Consider the following 17,318-nt stretch of genomic DNA (forward strand, 5'->3'; position numbering starts at 1 on the left):
TTCATGTTTGTTTTGGATTTTATTTCCATCAAATTGGTATCAGAGTTGTGTATTTTGTGTTTCATTGCCCGAGTTAAATCCATTAACTAGTATTAGAGCAAGAAGGATCATTAGAAAGTGCATTACTATAAACACAATAGTAAGAAACGGTAATATGAAAGTGTGCAAACTATAAAAATAGGTCAAGGTAGATTGACCTACATTAGCACTTCCACATAATAACTCTACCAAAAGATTTTCTATTAGCAAAATAGCCTCAAGCACATTGATCATAATTTTGATTCTAAAATAACCAATTTGATCCTAGGGAAAAGAATACCTTGTTACATCGAAAGATACAATTAATCTGACTAGAATTACTCTCATAACCCAAGTTAATTCATGAGTTTTTTTTAGTCCACTTGTTAAAATTTAAAAAATACATATAAGATCTTCATTAAAACCATCATAATTGTTGACCATCGATGGACCAATTAGATTAGCCAATTGAAGTTATCTTCAGTCACTATGTATTGAATAGAGGCAAAGATGAGACATAAGACAACATGTGATTATGAAAAAAGTCATCATCACTTGACCCAAGACACAAAAAATAAATGACTAAGTAAAATTAACTAACAAGACATGAAAGGAACTCAAAAGTAATTTTGATTAGGGAATAAACCTATTCACACCAACTTCTTTGAAATTTATGGAATTAAAAAGGAAACATTAATTAAATTAAGTTGCATAAAATTAAGGTTGTGGGCAATTTGTATTTAATTTTTTTTTATAAAATGACTGAAACCAATGTAGAAATAAATAAAGTCACTTTAAGTGGACAAAAAAGGTTATTAATTTTATAAAGGTGAATTTAAAATTGCCGGTTTAATTATTTATTCATGTTGGATATAATTACACTTTACTTAAGTTTACTTAGGATAATGCATTTCATCATAGTTTGGATACGAGACACTTAAGGAGATGTGCATACATTGGGAATGTGTATGTAGGAGAATTTCCACCTTTTATGGTGTGATCTTGTTACATGACATTCCACCTTTATTGGGTGATCCACCTCTTGTGGAATATTTTATTATTTCTGCTACCTACCCCTACCTATTGTTGTATCTCATTAAGCCACATGTCATGATTGTGTGCTCACATATCCATATGGCCTTGCCTTTATAAGAAGGCTCATCTATACTGTATGTAATTTTAATGATCCAATTGATCAGTTTTTGCATCTTGATTAGAATATAGTTTATTCTTATCATCTATTTGTCTCTCTTTTGTGCTATTCAATGTGCTCTTGACTTGGCTATTTTCAACAAATTCTTATATGGTATCAGAGCGCAAGTCATCGGTTGGAGTCTCTCAAGCCCTAGACCCTTTGTCCCTGTAAGCTTGGCTTATCGACGTGGTATGTAGTGGGTATGGATCCTACATGGTACGTGGTTGTATCTAGCTCTATCATGTGGGGGGTGTTGCCATAGCAATTATATCGATGATGAGATCCCTATCCATCACTAGTACCTGCTTTTGGTGTGACAGTTTCTTGATTGAGTAATTTGGGGGGGGGGGGGGGGGGGGCGCATGTCTTCTATGATTGTGTCTCTCTTTATCTTGTGATATTGTATTTTGTTGCTATGGGTTCTCTTAAATTTCCACTTTTAACTCCACATAACTATGCTTTATAGAAAATTGATGTATGGAGTAAGCTAATGAAAAATGGATTAACTCACTATATTGATGGAACTGTAACCACAACAGTTGATCCTAATGATCACATGGAATGGCTCACTAAAAACATTATGGCTATTGGCACATTGAGGAAATACATATCAAAGGATCTCATCTTTCACATTGACAAGTGTAAAATAGTTACAAAAGTATCATATCTCTTCAGAAAATTGTATGGTCAAATTGATGAGATTAGAGGCTTTAAAATTGATAATGATCTCACCATGTTGGATCCAAAGAACTTTTATACAATCCAAGATTATGCTACCAAAGAAAATGAGCTAAGAGCATAGCTAAAGGATTGTGGCATCGATAAGAAGGATGCATAGTTGGTCTACAACCTTTTGGGAAATCTTCCATCAAAGTATGCATCATTTGTTTCTAGCTTCCAAACTCATCGCTTGACAGTGGATAGTTCCTTCACTACGCCTACATTTGATGCATTCACATAAATGTTGATGTTGGAGTAATCTAAGTTATTGAGCATGGGGATTCTTAAATCTTCAAAGTCACAAGCTTTGGTGGCTAATAAAGGTAATCAAGAGAATCAAGGAAAGAATTCCAACAAGAAGAAGAAGTAGTTCAAGCCTAAGACACAACAAGATGGAGCACAATCTTCCTCTCCACAACAAAAGGATTCTATTTCCTCACCTAAGGGTAAATCACATAAGGAGAGGTTTTGTTCATATTGCAAGGAAAGTAGTCATGATGAGTATCGCTGCCACACTAAGCAAATTGATGAGTTGACCAACATCCTCAAGAAGAACAACATTGATTTACCATCCACTTATAAGAAGAAGGATTGATATCCTTCCCCTTCCTCACAATAAAAAGGCAAGGGACAAGCTCTTTGTGCTACTACAAGTCATGATTCAAGGAGATGGCTTCTAGATTCAGGGGCTTCTCATCATATGGCATCTTCGCAGCCTATGTTCTCTTAATTTGAGCCTTGCACCATCCCACAGATTTTGATGGTCAATCATACATACATTGATGTGATTAGGAAAGGATCTATTTCCATTGGGCATAACTCCTTCAATGATGTGTTGTGCATTCCCCACTTGACAAACAATCTTCTTTCCATCTATCAAATCACTCATGGGGAAACAAAGAAAACTGTGGAGTTCACACCTGATTCAGTTATCATTAGAGACTTGGAGACTAGAGATATTATTTCTAGAGGGGTGGTGGATCATGCATCTCGGTAATATTCCTTTGCATATTTTGTTCCTATTGATGAGGATGATTCTTCACATGATGATCACACTTATTGTGATGTATCATATATCAAGGAGAACTCTGGGTACTTGAACTTGGGGATTCTCACATGTGACCCCATTCTTGAGCCTTTCATTTTATCTCCCCCTCTTAATATCACATCACCTATTACACTTGATGATGCAAATGTTGCAACAATTTTGCCTTCTTGTGATTCAGTGCAACAAGATATTCCTTGTCTTCCAGCTTCAGTTCATTGGGATGACTACTTGATATAAATTGTAGGTTTGTTTGTGGAGTCCTACATTGCAGATTTGGGAGACATCATTGATGACATTCATCTTCTCTTTGATGAAGATGATCCTTCTTCGATCGTTGCAAGGGAACACTCTTACCCTCTTGTGAATTCTCTACATGATCATTCTTTCAAGATTGATATGATTGTAGATTCTTATGTACAACAACTAGAGGAGGTCTCTTTATCCTTAGAGGAGACGTGTGAGTCTTTGGATATTGTTCTACATTCATCTCCACTAGATCTCGGAGTTCCTTTTTCAGCAGTGTGGATCAGTACACCACCTTTAGAGGGGGTAACTTTCAATATCGACATGGGGACACTTGAGCATTTTTCAAAGACTTCATTCATCATGGGTTTTTTATCTACCTCTTCCCTTCATGATTGGGGAGACTTCATGGATACACCTTTGGTTTTGTTTCTTCCTAAGGGGAGAAATATTGTTCAATGTTCATGGAGCAGTTTCTTCATTCAATTTTGAGCTTCTACCATTTGTGTTGATTCTACATTGAGGGGGGATACTTGGTCTCTTGTCTTCTCTCATATGGGGGGGAATTTTTCCTCACATCCTCACATACTTCTTTGAGATATCTTTGTATAGTTTTCATCTCTCTTTTGGCTGGGGAGTGTTTCCTATTGGGTTTTTCTCTCTTTCCCCGCTTTATGGGAGATTGCATTTGCATTTATACATGGGTACCTAACATGGCCTTGTAGTCAGAACCCATCTTGCATTTCTTAGTGGCATTGTAGACTTAAGTACATTCCCCTAATTTTCACTTCGAGGGGGAGGGTGTTGGTGTCATTATTTATTCATGTTGGATATATTTACACTTTACTTAAATCTACTTAGGATAATGCATTTCATCGTAGTTTGGATATGAGACACTTAGGGAGATGTGCATACATTGAGAGTGTGTATGTAGGAGAATTTCCACCTTTTAAGGTGTGATCTTGTTGTTACATTCCACCTTCGGTGGGTGATCCACCTCTTGTAGAATATATTATTATTTCTCCTACCTACCCCTACCTACCCTTGTATCTCATTGAGCCACATGTCATAATTGTGTGCTCACATATCCATATGACCTTGCCTTTATAAGCATACTCATCTACATTATACACAATTTTAATGATCTAGTTGATCAATATTTTGCATCTTGATTAGAATATAATTTATTCTTATCATCCATTTGTCTCTCTTTTGTGCTATTCAATGTGCTCTTGATCTTGAATATTTTCAACAAATTCTTACAAAATATAGCCTCTAATGGAGTTCATTTTGACATCTTGGAAATTTTTCTGTCATTTGCAAAGTTTGGATTACAAGTTCAACTTCAAATGCTAGGATGAAAACCCTACAAGTATTTGGCTTTAGAAATGAAATATTTCTTCCTTGTCAAATTATAGGTGGATTCATGCCAGATTCATAATTGTTCTTAAATGAAGGAACTAGGTATTTGTTTATAGGTATCGAATTCAATTTTCCTAGGTACAAATTCATTGAGATTTACATACAAATAAAAAATTTGTAATTATTGTGTGTGAGAATGGTGAAAGAACCAAAAAGTGCAAATGTTTTGTGTATCTAGAGTAAGATTGCTAGATATTTTTGTGTTGTGGGTATTGCAAAGAAAGAAAGAATTAATAATACAAAATATTTTTTGTGCTAATTTTTACCCCATCCATACCCTGTTTATATTATGGACAACAAAGGAATGAGCGATTCATATCTATAGAAGCTTAAAAGCCTTTATTTATGTTAATGTGGCCTTGAAGAGTCCTACCAAGCTTAATGTAGCCTTTTGAAGGCTTATCAACTCCTATCATTGACTCATTTAAGGATGTTGTAGCTCCTTGGGGAGTGCCATACATTGTATAGAGAGTCATATTTTTTTTACATGAAAGGTGTCATACTAATCCAAACCAAATATACCCCTAAGGAAAAAACATGTTGATTAGTGTTTGAATATTTGGCAATATGACAAGTTGAAAGAATAAACTCAAATCCTTTGAATGCATACAATTTGACAAAATCCTTGTTCATCATAAATTATGAAAATTATAAAAAAATAGTTTATAAATTTTGTCCAACATGCTACTATTGTATACAAGAAGTGTATTCTATTTGCTAATGGCAGTTTGAGCAAGATTTTGTCAGCAAGAATTTCTTATGTAGCTAGGGGGTTCTCATAGATATTATTTTAGAAGTAGGCCAAGCAATCTATCAAAGTAACTAAATATTAAAGAGGAAGTTTCTATTGTAAATATTTGTTTGGTGAAGGAGCTATCGGTAACATGGGTGATAGAAGGGACCAAAATGAGGTTACTACTATGTAGATTTTGAATGATATTGCTAAACGGAAAAATAGATAGTGTAGCTAATGATGCAAATGAAGCAACATATGAACAAAAATTAGCACAATGGAAGAAATAATTACACCAAGGGAAACAATTTTTTTTACATAACATACATGTTAACAACCATTATTGGACTACTAGTGCAGCTAATTCTAGACCCTTGATGTCTAATTTCTTGCAAAATGATACTACAATAGGGGAAACTAGTAAAATGTAAAAGAGGGTTTTATGGATTGTTTACATAAGCATGAGCCATTAGGTAACGATTTTAATGTTGCTATGTCTCTACAAGATTTTTGTCTTCTTATGTTAAGGAACAAGCCTAAGAGAGAAATGGGCCCTAATAGCTAGGATTTACATAAAAGGTTGGGAAAGCTCTTTATTCTCACTTTTGATGGGTAATGAAAGGAAGTATCACAAATTAGTAACATAGCCCGACATAATCTAATTAACTCTTATTTTGATTCAACCAAAATATTATAAGTAGACTTGATAAGTAAGATCTTGAACTATAATTTAGGGAGTTGGCACACGTAAAGTAGAGTGGTATTGCAAATTTCCAAATGATTGTTGTTATGGCTCTAAATGTATAAGAGAGGAGGCTGATAGAAATATTCATTGATATGCTATAAAAACCTCTCTATGGTTGGGTTAGGGTCTTTAATCTTCCCATTCTTCAAGATGCAATTAAGAGGGGTAAGAACATGGAGGTTTCTACTTTGAAGGCCAAAAGTTAGTTTATTCCTTGCATCAAAGAAAGATGAAAACCATTTACAAAAGGAGTGGCCTATGTAACCAAGCTTGTTAGATGAAGGCAAAAATATGTTAAGGAGAAAGAAGTTATGTTCCTCCTATAAAGAACCATGGGAACTAGGACATAGGTTCTCAGAATAAGATATAGTACATCAAATCAAGGTGGATTTGAACAGTAAAGAAGAGAATGTTGAAAATAGAATAAATAGTGAACAAAGTGATTCAAAGAAATAATAGATTGAAATAGAGGAGCACACTTCAAGGGGTGTTAAGAGAGACACCATTACTACACTTTCATGCATTCCTACATATAATTATTTTAGAGTGAAGAGTTTTACAAGGGAAATTAATTATAGTCTTGATAGACAATGGCGCAACCCACAAATTCATAGATGAGGCCTTGGTGGCTAAGTGAAGTTTATAGGTGGAAGAATTTTAGGGTTTTAGTGTGATGGTTGCAAATGGGTTTACCATGACTTGCGCTAAAAGGGTTACCTAGTCGAGCATTTTCTATAAATTATATAATTGCCGATAATTTCTATGTGGTAAATATTGACATACGAATGTTATTCTCAGAGATCACTGGTTGGATTAATTGAGAAATTATTCAAAAAAATTTCATACCATAGAGCTGAAATCCAAAGTAGATGGTATGTTAAACTGTGCACCAATGATTAAATTAAACCTAAGAGGATAGAAAGCATTTTTATCATGATGATATTTCTTGGGTAGCCCAATTTTTCATTTCTTGTAAGGATACTTTAGATAAAAAGAAGACATATCATGTGAATATTTGATCTATTTTGGACAACCATAGTGTGGTTTTTAGCAGCAACGATAGTATTTTTTTAGCAATATTCCTCTAGGTAGACCATTGGAGAAAGGATTTAAGCATGTGATTGAGCTTGAAGAGATAGCTAAGCCTATGATTACTACTCATTACTATCATCCAAAAAGGCATAAAGAAGAGATAGAACATACTATACAAGTGCTTCTTGATATGGGGCACATTAGGCCTGTTTGAGTATCATTTTCTTCTTCTTTTGTATTGGGCAAGAAGAAGGATGAGACTATGAGGATATATATTGATTATTGAGAACTCAATAAGAAAAAAATTAAGAATTGGAGTCCAATTCCCAAGATCAATGAGTTCATTGATAAAATTCATGGAGTAGTCTACTTCTCTAAGATTGATCTTAGGATTGGGTATCATTAGATTAGATTACGAGAGGAGGACATACTTAAGACCAATTTCAAATGCCACTATAGACATTATGAATTTTTGGTTATTCTCTTTGGATTGACATTAGCTCTTGCTACTTTCTAGTCATGCATGAACCATGTGTTCAATATGTATTTACAAAATTTTGTTCTTATGTTCTTTGATGATATATTGATCTAAAACAAAACTTGGGAATGACATATGTGACACATTGATGAGGTATTAGATATTATGGAGACTTGATATTTATTTTCCAAGGCATCTAATTGTGAGTTAAGGATGATATATATGCTCTAGACTTGGGTCATGTAATTGGTGCCAATGAAGTTAAGGTGAATCAATTGTAAAAGGTTCCAGCTATTCATGACTGGCCCGCACTAAAGATTGTGTGAAATTTGAGAGGTTCCTTGGATTTTGTAGTTACTATAGGAATTCAATGAAATGGGTTTTCATAGCTAACAATGATGATATGATGAATCAATAAGGATCCAGACAACTACTGAGAGGGGAGGGGGGTGAATTAGTAGATAAAATAACCAACTAAACTTTCACCAAACTCAAAACCCACTCATAAAACAATCTCTGAACTAACTAGTTCAAATGCTGAACTACAAACTACAATTGCACTGTCAAGTTAACCGGTTGACTGACATAACAAAATAACAGTGTAAAAACTCTAAAATTCTCAAACCATTTAACAAAAATATCAAACCACTTTACTAACAATAGTAAAAACACATTTCAGATTACTGTTGATCATTGTAACACATCTAAGTGGATTTAAAAGTTAAGCAAATTAACCATATCAAAAACATAACTAGAAAAACCATTCACCACTTGACACAATGATTTTTGACATGGAAACCGAAATGGGAAAAACCACGGTGGGGATGAATACCCACAAGTATTCTGAAATCTTTTGAAGTTCGCCCTGTTAGGAGCCAAGCCTTATTAGAAGCTTTACAAAAAGTCTTGTTAGGAACAGATCCTGTTAGGGACCACCCGATTAAGGGATTGACTATAATGCCATGTTAAAAGAAATACTTTGTTAGGAGTAACCTCAATAGAGAGTTTGAAATCCAAGCTAATGGATCACCTGGTTAGAGGATTTAGAAAGCACCAAGCCTGTTATGTTGGCATTTTGATGATGTTTTGATTGTCATTGATGGACACACACTTGCTTTGTGTACACTTTCTTGATGTATGAGTTATGCTCAACCGGTATTTGTTCCAACCGGTATTATGTATTATAGTCTTTAGAATATTGGTGTTTTGCAGAAGATGTTTACCGGTCACAAATTGACTGAAGACCTCAAGGGGTATGAAGACCTCAAGTGGTTCGAGAATCTCAAGCGGTACGAAGGAACAAAGTGGTAGTTAACATTTTTTCCAGTCTTCATTTTTGACAACTGGTAATCGGTAAATTGTATGAACCAGTATTTCTCTGTGATGAGTTACCAACTGGTATTTCTATGATGAGTTATCATCCACCGACACTTTGGTGGTGATTTTGTGCCATGTTACCAAATGTGTCTAGATGCACCGAACCTAGGAACTTGTAATTTAATCCTATTGGACCAACATGAAATCAGACTCCTTTATAAGGACATCATGTCTAGGGTTTTATAAGAAGATGAGGTTTTGTATGTGCGATCATAGAAGAGAAGATTAGGTCTGTGTGAAGAGTAAGAGTGTGGAGATATTGAAGACTGAAGTAATGCTGAAATGCATTAACAATGAGCTATCAAGGATCTAACCAAGCATACTGTGCTAGTATCTAGATCACTCACTTGTTGATTACTCACATCTTCGACAAGTCTGAAACCCTTAACTAGGTAGGCCTAGCAAAGCCTTTGTAAATCCTCTAACAAGGTGGTTCACAACTGTGAATCTGAAATCCTTTCACAAGGTAGTCTTTAACAGGACTTATCTCCTAACAGAGATCGAGATTCCTAACAGGATCTGTTCTGGTGAAGAACATTGTATGACCTTAATCGGTCTGGTTTCTATTTTGCAGATAGTTACTTGTGAGTTTCTTCTCACCGTGGTTTTTCCCATTTGGGTTTCCACATCAAAACATCTTGTGTTATGGTGATTGTGCTCTTGTGGGTGAATGCTTTGTTTGATATTTGGTTTGCATTTATCTTAACTGGTTTATTAGTGAATCTGTTGTATCGGTTATCTGCTAAACTGTTTGGAAGTTTGAGTTCAGTGTTTTTTGGTATACTAATTCACCCCCCTCTTAGTATTCATCATGTTAAAGCTTAATCGGTTAAGGGATTTAATTGTTGTAATTGTTAGAGAACAATAGGGTTTTGTTGATCTAGTAAATAGCACTACTCTGCTTGATCAGATCCTTTTCATGCTCCCATCTGCCTTCACACATACTGTAGATACTCCTTTTGGTTCGACAATCAATCACACTAACACTTAACCAAAATTTCCAACACTACAACAAAACAACTCATTGACCTTTTAGGCAAAACAATAGGTCGATAACACAACACAAACCTAAGATCTCATAGAGATTACAAACAAATCAGTTCAAACATGACCATTGGATTACATAACAATCATTGCACATTGTACAAGACAACTTCGTCCTCTCCTTGATCACCGCTTCATTGAATCCTGTAACTCATCACACCGTTTCCTCTTCATGCAATGTACTCGCTCATTCCCAAGATAAAATAGTTATCTCTACGTGCCAAAACAACTTGAAATTCATCACATGCAATATGCATATGTGGCATAATCATCACCGATCACTGTTTGATCATAGATCAACACAACCAATTCACCAAGCTCCATTGGTTAGGGTTTGGGACATAAATAGGTAGGGTTATTGGTTGATCTCTTTGCTTCTAAAGTAATACCGGTTTCCTTCACTAGCTCAACTACCGGTTGCATTACAACTTCCATTACCGGTTGAAATTGACATCAATAACAACACAATAGTTCATCAATGCAATCTTTATGAAAATGCCAACAATCTCCCCCTTTGGCATTGATGGCAATAGAAATATCAATACCCTTTGATTGTGATGATTGAGAGTAATGCACATACACAAGTATAGGAATCCTGGTTTAAATTTTTCCATGTACTCTCCTTCAACCGAGTCTCTATGTCTTCAGCTGGTAACTAGCTATAGTTCTTCTCCCTATCAATCATAGAGTTCTTCTCCCCCTTTAAAAATAATGTCAAAGTGAAAGTAAAACATTCAGTGTCAATACTTCACTATTCTGCAACAACGATCTGCAACTTGTTTCTTCCCTTGTGGAATAGCTCCACTCTACACCAATCCTGCTTCAAGATTCTTTAATTAGCTCTGGGACTGATGTCTTCCACATCTGCTCAATTAACTTCATGTAGGGGCACAACCCCTAGCTGACCTCTAAGATACTCAAAAGTAGTCTTAGGCAAAGGTTTAGTAAAGATATCAGCTACCTGTTCCTTAGTAGATACATGCTCTAGTAATACATCTTTACTCTGCACTTTCTCCCTCAAGAAATGATATTTCAGCTCAATATGATTGGTTCTAGCATGCAACGTCGGGTTCTTTGAAATATTTATTGCACTGGTGTTATCACATAAAATATTCACCGGTTCTGTGATTTTCAACTCGAATCCTTCCAGGATGTGTTTCATCCAGATTGCCTGGGTACAATTCATATACGCTGCAACATATTCAACTTCAGTAGTAGACTGTGATATACAATTTTTCTTCTTGCTGCTCCAAGATACAAGCCTTCCTCCAAGAAAGAATGCACCTCCAGTTGTGCTCTTCCTGTCATCAACATTTCCTACCAAGTCTGCATCTGTATAGACTTTAAAATCAAAGTTACCTACATATAGATACCATAATCCATAATTAATAGTACCTTTCAAATGTTTGAATATCCTTTTAGTAGCTACCATGTGTCTTTCCTTCAAGTTCTTTTGAAATCTAGCAACTAATCCAACTACATGAGCAATATCCGGTCTGCTGTGAACAACATAATGCAGTTTCCCTATCATTGAACTATACTCCTTTTCATCAATGGATGCAACATCATCCTCCTTAGATACTTTACAACCTGTAACCATTGGTGTTCCAATTGGTTTACAGTCTCCCATTCCAAATGTCTTCAATACTTCTTTCACATATTTGGATTGTGTGATAAAAATACCACTCTTCATCTGTTGAATTTGCAAACCTATGAAGAATTTTATCTCTCCAACCAGAGACATCTCAAATTCACTTTTCATCTCATTTGCAAAGTCATCACTCATGTCATCATTGCCTCCAAAAATGATATCATCCACAAACACTTCACTAACTAGTATCTTATCTCCTTCAGTCTTGAGATATATTGTTGTCTTCACTGGTTCTCTGGAAATCTATCTTCACCAAGTGTGAATGTGGTCTTTCATACCATTTTCTTGATGCTTTCTTCAAACCATATAGTGCCTTGTGTAGTTTACACGCCATATCCTTTGCATCTGTCAAAGCATAACCATCAGGTTGTTCAAAGTAGACTTCCTCTTCTAGTATTCCATTTAGAAATGCTAACTTCACATCCATCTAATATACTTTGAATCCCCTATATGCTGCAAATGCAAGTAGAGTCCTAACATCTTCCAATCTAGCAACTCGTGCAAATGTCTCACCATAGTTTTCTCCTTCTTCCTGTGCATACCAATCTGGCTTTGTTTCTAAATACTACTCCATCCTCATTCAGTTTATTTCTGAATACCCATTTAGTACCAATTACATTTTTGTTCACTGATCTAGGTACTAGGGTCCATGTATTGATCTTCTCAATCTGGTCAAGCTCTTCTTCCATAGCTTTGATCCAGTGATCATCTCCAAAGGCTTCCTTCATTGTTCTAGGCTCAATAGTGGAGATCATACAAGAATTCTCTCTAATTCTTCTTCTGGTTAACACTCTAGCATCTTTATCTCCAAGAATTTGATCAGGATTATGGTTGAGTCTTACATACCTTGGAATGACATGATCATTATCTTCAGGTTCTTCTTCCTCACTATCTTCATCTTTTGCAGAATCTACCTGTTTCGGTTGAACTGGTACTACAACATTCACTTCACCAACTTCTGGTTCCAAAATCAGAATGTAAGGTTCATCTTCCTTCTCCTCACTGGTTTCTCCCGAAACTTCAAGACACTCATCTACACAAACATCAACACTTTTGATGATTCTCTTTGTCTGGTTGTTGTAACATTTGTAGGCTTTGCTCTTGGTGGAGTAACCAAGAAATATGCCTTCATCACTCTTAGCATCAAACTTACCAGCATAGTCACCTCTCTTGATAAAACATTTACTGCCAAAAACTTTAAAATAATTGACATTAGGCAACCTACCATACCAGTATTCATAAGGAGTTTTATCCTTACCTCTTTTAACCAATATCTGGTTCATAGTGTAGACAGTTGTGTTGACAGCTTCTCTCCAGAAAGTTTTAGCTACACCTCCTTGTATTAGCATCATTCTAGTTGCTTCAACAACTAACCGATTGTTCCTCTACAATACCATTATACTGTGGTGTTCTAGGTGCAGAAAGTTGCCTCTTAATTCCATTGTCTTCACAATATCTAGTGAATTCCTCTGAAGTAAATTCACCACCTTGATCAGTTCTTAATCACTTTATCTTCTTTCCACTTTCCTTTTCAGCTAAGGCCCTGAATGCCTTAAACTTGCTAAAGGCTTCAGTTTTGTCCTTCAAGAATGTGACCCACATCATTCTTGAGAAATCATCAGTGAAGATCATAAAATATCTATCACCTTGAATACTTCTAGTCCTTATTGGTCCACAAAAGTCTGTATGAACCAAATCTAACAAATGTTCTGCTGAGAAATATTTGCTCTTAAAAGTTGAGGATGCCATCTTCCCTAACGGACATTCCTTACATACAACATTCACCGGTTTGTCCAACTGAGGCAAACCTCTTACATACTTGGACTTACTGACTTTGACAATATTATCAAAGTTTACATGGCAAAATCTTCGATGCCAAAGCCAACTATCATCTACTTTAGCAATTAAACAACTTTTGACTTAAGGATTCAGGTGAAACAAGTTACCTTTTGTCTGTTTGCTGGTTGCAATTAGTTCACCTTTGCTCCCATAGATTTTGCATATTCCATTCTTGAATTCCAATGGATAACCTTTGTCATTGAGTTGAGCTACACTCAAAAGATTGTGCTTCAATCCTTCAACCCAGTAGACATCATCTCCATTGTTCTTTCCATTAAGAGAAATGGTTCCCTTTCCTTTTACCATGCAGGGTGAGATTTCCAAATCTCATAACTCTTCCATCAAATTATTTCAAAGTAAGGAATTTACTCCAGTCACGGGTCATGTGGTGTGAACAACCACTATCTATAATCCAATCATCAAAACTATCCATGCGAGAAGCTAATGCCTTCTGATCAGATGTCTCCTCTTTAATGGAAACAAAGACAATGTCTTCATTTGCATCTCCCTCAGATTCCTCATCAGTGATTCCATCATCAACTGCAATGAGGCAATCTCTTTTACCTTTTCCTTTGTACTTCTTGTACTTCTACCATTTATGCTTATTGTCTCCATTTGGACAGTTAGTTGCAATATGTCCAATCCGGTTACATGCAAAATACTTCAAAGGTAATTTACCTCTATACTTACTAGTACCTTTGGGTAACCGCTTGGCCAACAATGATTCAAGCTTGATCAATCTGTCTTCATCATCACCTTCTCTGTTGGATCTAGACTCATAACTGTGATTGGCTTCTCTGCTTTTCCTCACAGGTGGATTAGAAACTGAAGCTCTAAATGAAGACTCTAATTTCTGAACACTTAAATTAAAACTATTTAATTCAAATGCAGTAAGTTTACCAATGATGGAGTCAAGAGTTACCTTTGTTTTATCAATAGACTTTAGTTCCTGAATGGTTGCAACTCAGATATCATAGACTAGTAGAAGGGTTCTCAACAACTTACTAACCACTGTGGTATATTCCACTTTACCACCAGCACTTTTGATCTCATCAACTATCTCCTTGATCCTCTGACCATACTGTTGAATATTCTTAGCTTTAGCCATCCGCATGTCATCAGATTTACTTCTCAGACTCTCTTCTTTGGCAATCTTCACATGCTCATCACTGCTATAGATATCCTCAATTTTTTTCCACACATCATAAGCAGTCTCCAGACCATGGAAATCAACATAGTCCAAATCAGACAAAGAACTGATAATGGCCTCCAATGCTTGATTATTATCTTATTGCTCCTTTTAATCAGTCAGAATCACACTAGGCAAGGTATATTTGGTAACAACATGTTCCCAATACTGACTTCCTAGACTCTTGATATAGATCTTCATCCTTTCACTCCATATTCTGTAGTTTTCCCTATTGAACTTCACACCTCTTTTCTTCATCATGTTCTCCTAGATCTTTACCTCAAGCTGTTAGGCTTAGACACTAGAGGACCTGAAATGCTCTGATACCAATTGATGATATGTTGAATCAATAAGGATATAGACAACTATTGAGAGGGGGGGGGGGGGTGAATCAGTAGATCGAATAACCAACTAAACTTTCACCAAAATCAAAACCCACTCTTAAAACAATCTCTGAACTAACTGGTTCAAACACTGAACTACAAACTGCAACTACACTGTCAAGTTAACCGGTTGACTGACATAACAAAATAACAGTGTAACAAATCTTAAAGTTTCAAACAATTTAACCAAAACATCGAACCACTTTACTAACAATAGTAAAAGCACATTTCAGATTACTGTCGGTCATCTTAACACATCTAACTGGATTTAATTTTTAAGCAAATTAACCATATAAAAAACATAACCACAAAAACCATTCACCACTTGACACAATGATTTTTGACGTGGAAACCCAAATGGGAAAAACCACGGTGGGGATGAATACCCACAAGTACTCTGAACTCTTCTGAAGTTTTCCCTGTTAGGAGCCAAGCCTTGTTATGTCCTGTTAGGAACAGATCCTGTTAGGGACCACCCGGATAAGGGATTGACTATAATGCCTTGTTAAAAGCAATACTCTATTAGGAGTAACCTCGATAGAGGGTTTGAAATCCAAGCTAATGGATCACCTGGTTAGAGGATTTAGAAAGCACTAAGCTTGTTAAAGCTTACTTGGTTAAGGGATTTAACTATTGTAATTGTTAGAGAACAACAGGATTTTGTTGATCTAGTAAATAGCACTACTCTGCTTGATCAGATCCTTTTCATGCTCCTATCTTCCTTCACACATACTACATATACTCCTTCTGGTTCGACAATTAATCACACTAACACTTAACCAAAATTGAAACACTACAACAAAACAACTCATCGACCTTATAGGCAAAACAATAGGTCGGTAACACATCACAAACCTGATATCTCATAGAGATTACAAACAAATCGGTTTAAACATGACCATTGGATTACATAGCAATCATTGCACATTGTACAAGACAACCTCGACCACTCCTTGATCACCGCCTCATCAAATCTTGTAACTCATCACACGGTTTCCTCTTCATGCAATGTACTCGCTCATTCCCAAGATAAAACAATTATCTCTATGCACCAAAACAACTTGAAACTCATCACATGCAACATGCATACATGACATAATCATCATCGATCACCGTTTGATCATAGATCAACACAACCGATTCACCAAGCTCCATCGGTTAGGGTTTGACACATCAACAGGTAGGGTTATCGGTTGATCCCACTGCTTCTAAAGCAATACCTGTTTCCTTCACTAGCTCAACTACCAGTTGCATTACAAACTCCATTACCGGTTGCAATTGACATCAATGACAACACAATAGTTCATCAATGCAATCTTCATGCAAATGCCAACAACTACACCTCTCATGTATTTGACAAAGAATGAAGCATTCTGTTGGTCAAAATCAATGCAATGGGTGCTTGACCATGTTAAGGAGTTAATGAGCACTTGTTGGTACTTCCTAATTTTTGTTGATCTTTTGTGCTTAAGTGTGATTCTTTAGGAGATGAGATTGGAGTTATTCTTACGCAAAACAAGCATCCTATAGGTTATGAAAGAAAAAGAATCAAGGTTGTGAAATTATTTTATATATAAAAAGTAGAGGCTAGCAATAATACACACCTTGGCCAAATTTAGATAATATCTAGTTGAAGGTAAGTCTACAGTAAGGACTAATCACAACAACTTGATATAATATCGTGGGAAAAAATGAATTAATTAAGAGACAAAACAAAGTGGGTAAGAAAATTTTATGCTTATTATTTTGATATTAAGTATGTTAGAAGTAAAAATAATGTGGTAGCATCTATGCTTTATCCAGAATTTGCACCTTGTACATGCTATGTCTAAGGTTTAATATATAATTGGAAATCCCATCTTTTGGTTGAGTACTCTAAGAATAGTTATACATGCAAAATTATGGATGATAAGATCCAGGATGATTGATACAAGGCATTTGGTGACATCATCTACTATAAGGACATAACTTATTTGGTGCTTAAATCAAAAATTAAGGAGAAGATTCTTATGATTCTCCACTAGCAAACCATCATTGTTGATACTTTAAAATTATAGCAAATTGAGAGAGGTTGAAGGATGATGTTCTTAGGCACATTTGAGAGTGTTTTATTTTGGCAAAAGAATAAATCTGAACATACTTTTCTAGTAAGTTTATTACAATCCCTACCTATCCCTAATTAAAAGTTAAAGAGTGTATCA

Source organism: Cryptomeria japonica, chromosome 2 (genome assembly GCF_030272615.1).
Source record: "Cryptomeria japonica chromosome 2, Sugi_1.0, whole genome shotgun sequence".
In the NCBI taxonomy this organism is placed as follows: domain Eukaryota; kingdom Viridiplantae; phylum Streptophyta; class Pinopsida; order Cupressales; family Cupressaceae; genus Cryptomeria; species Cryptomeria japonica.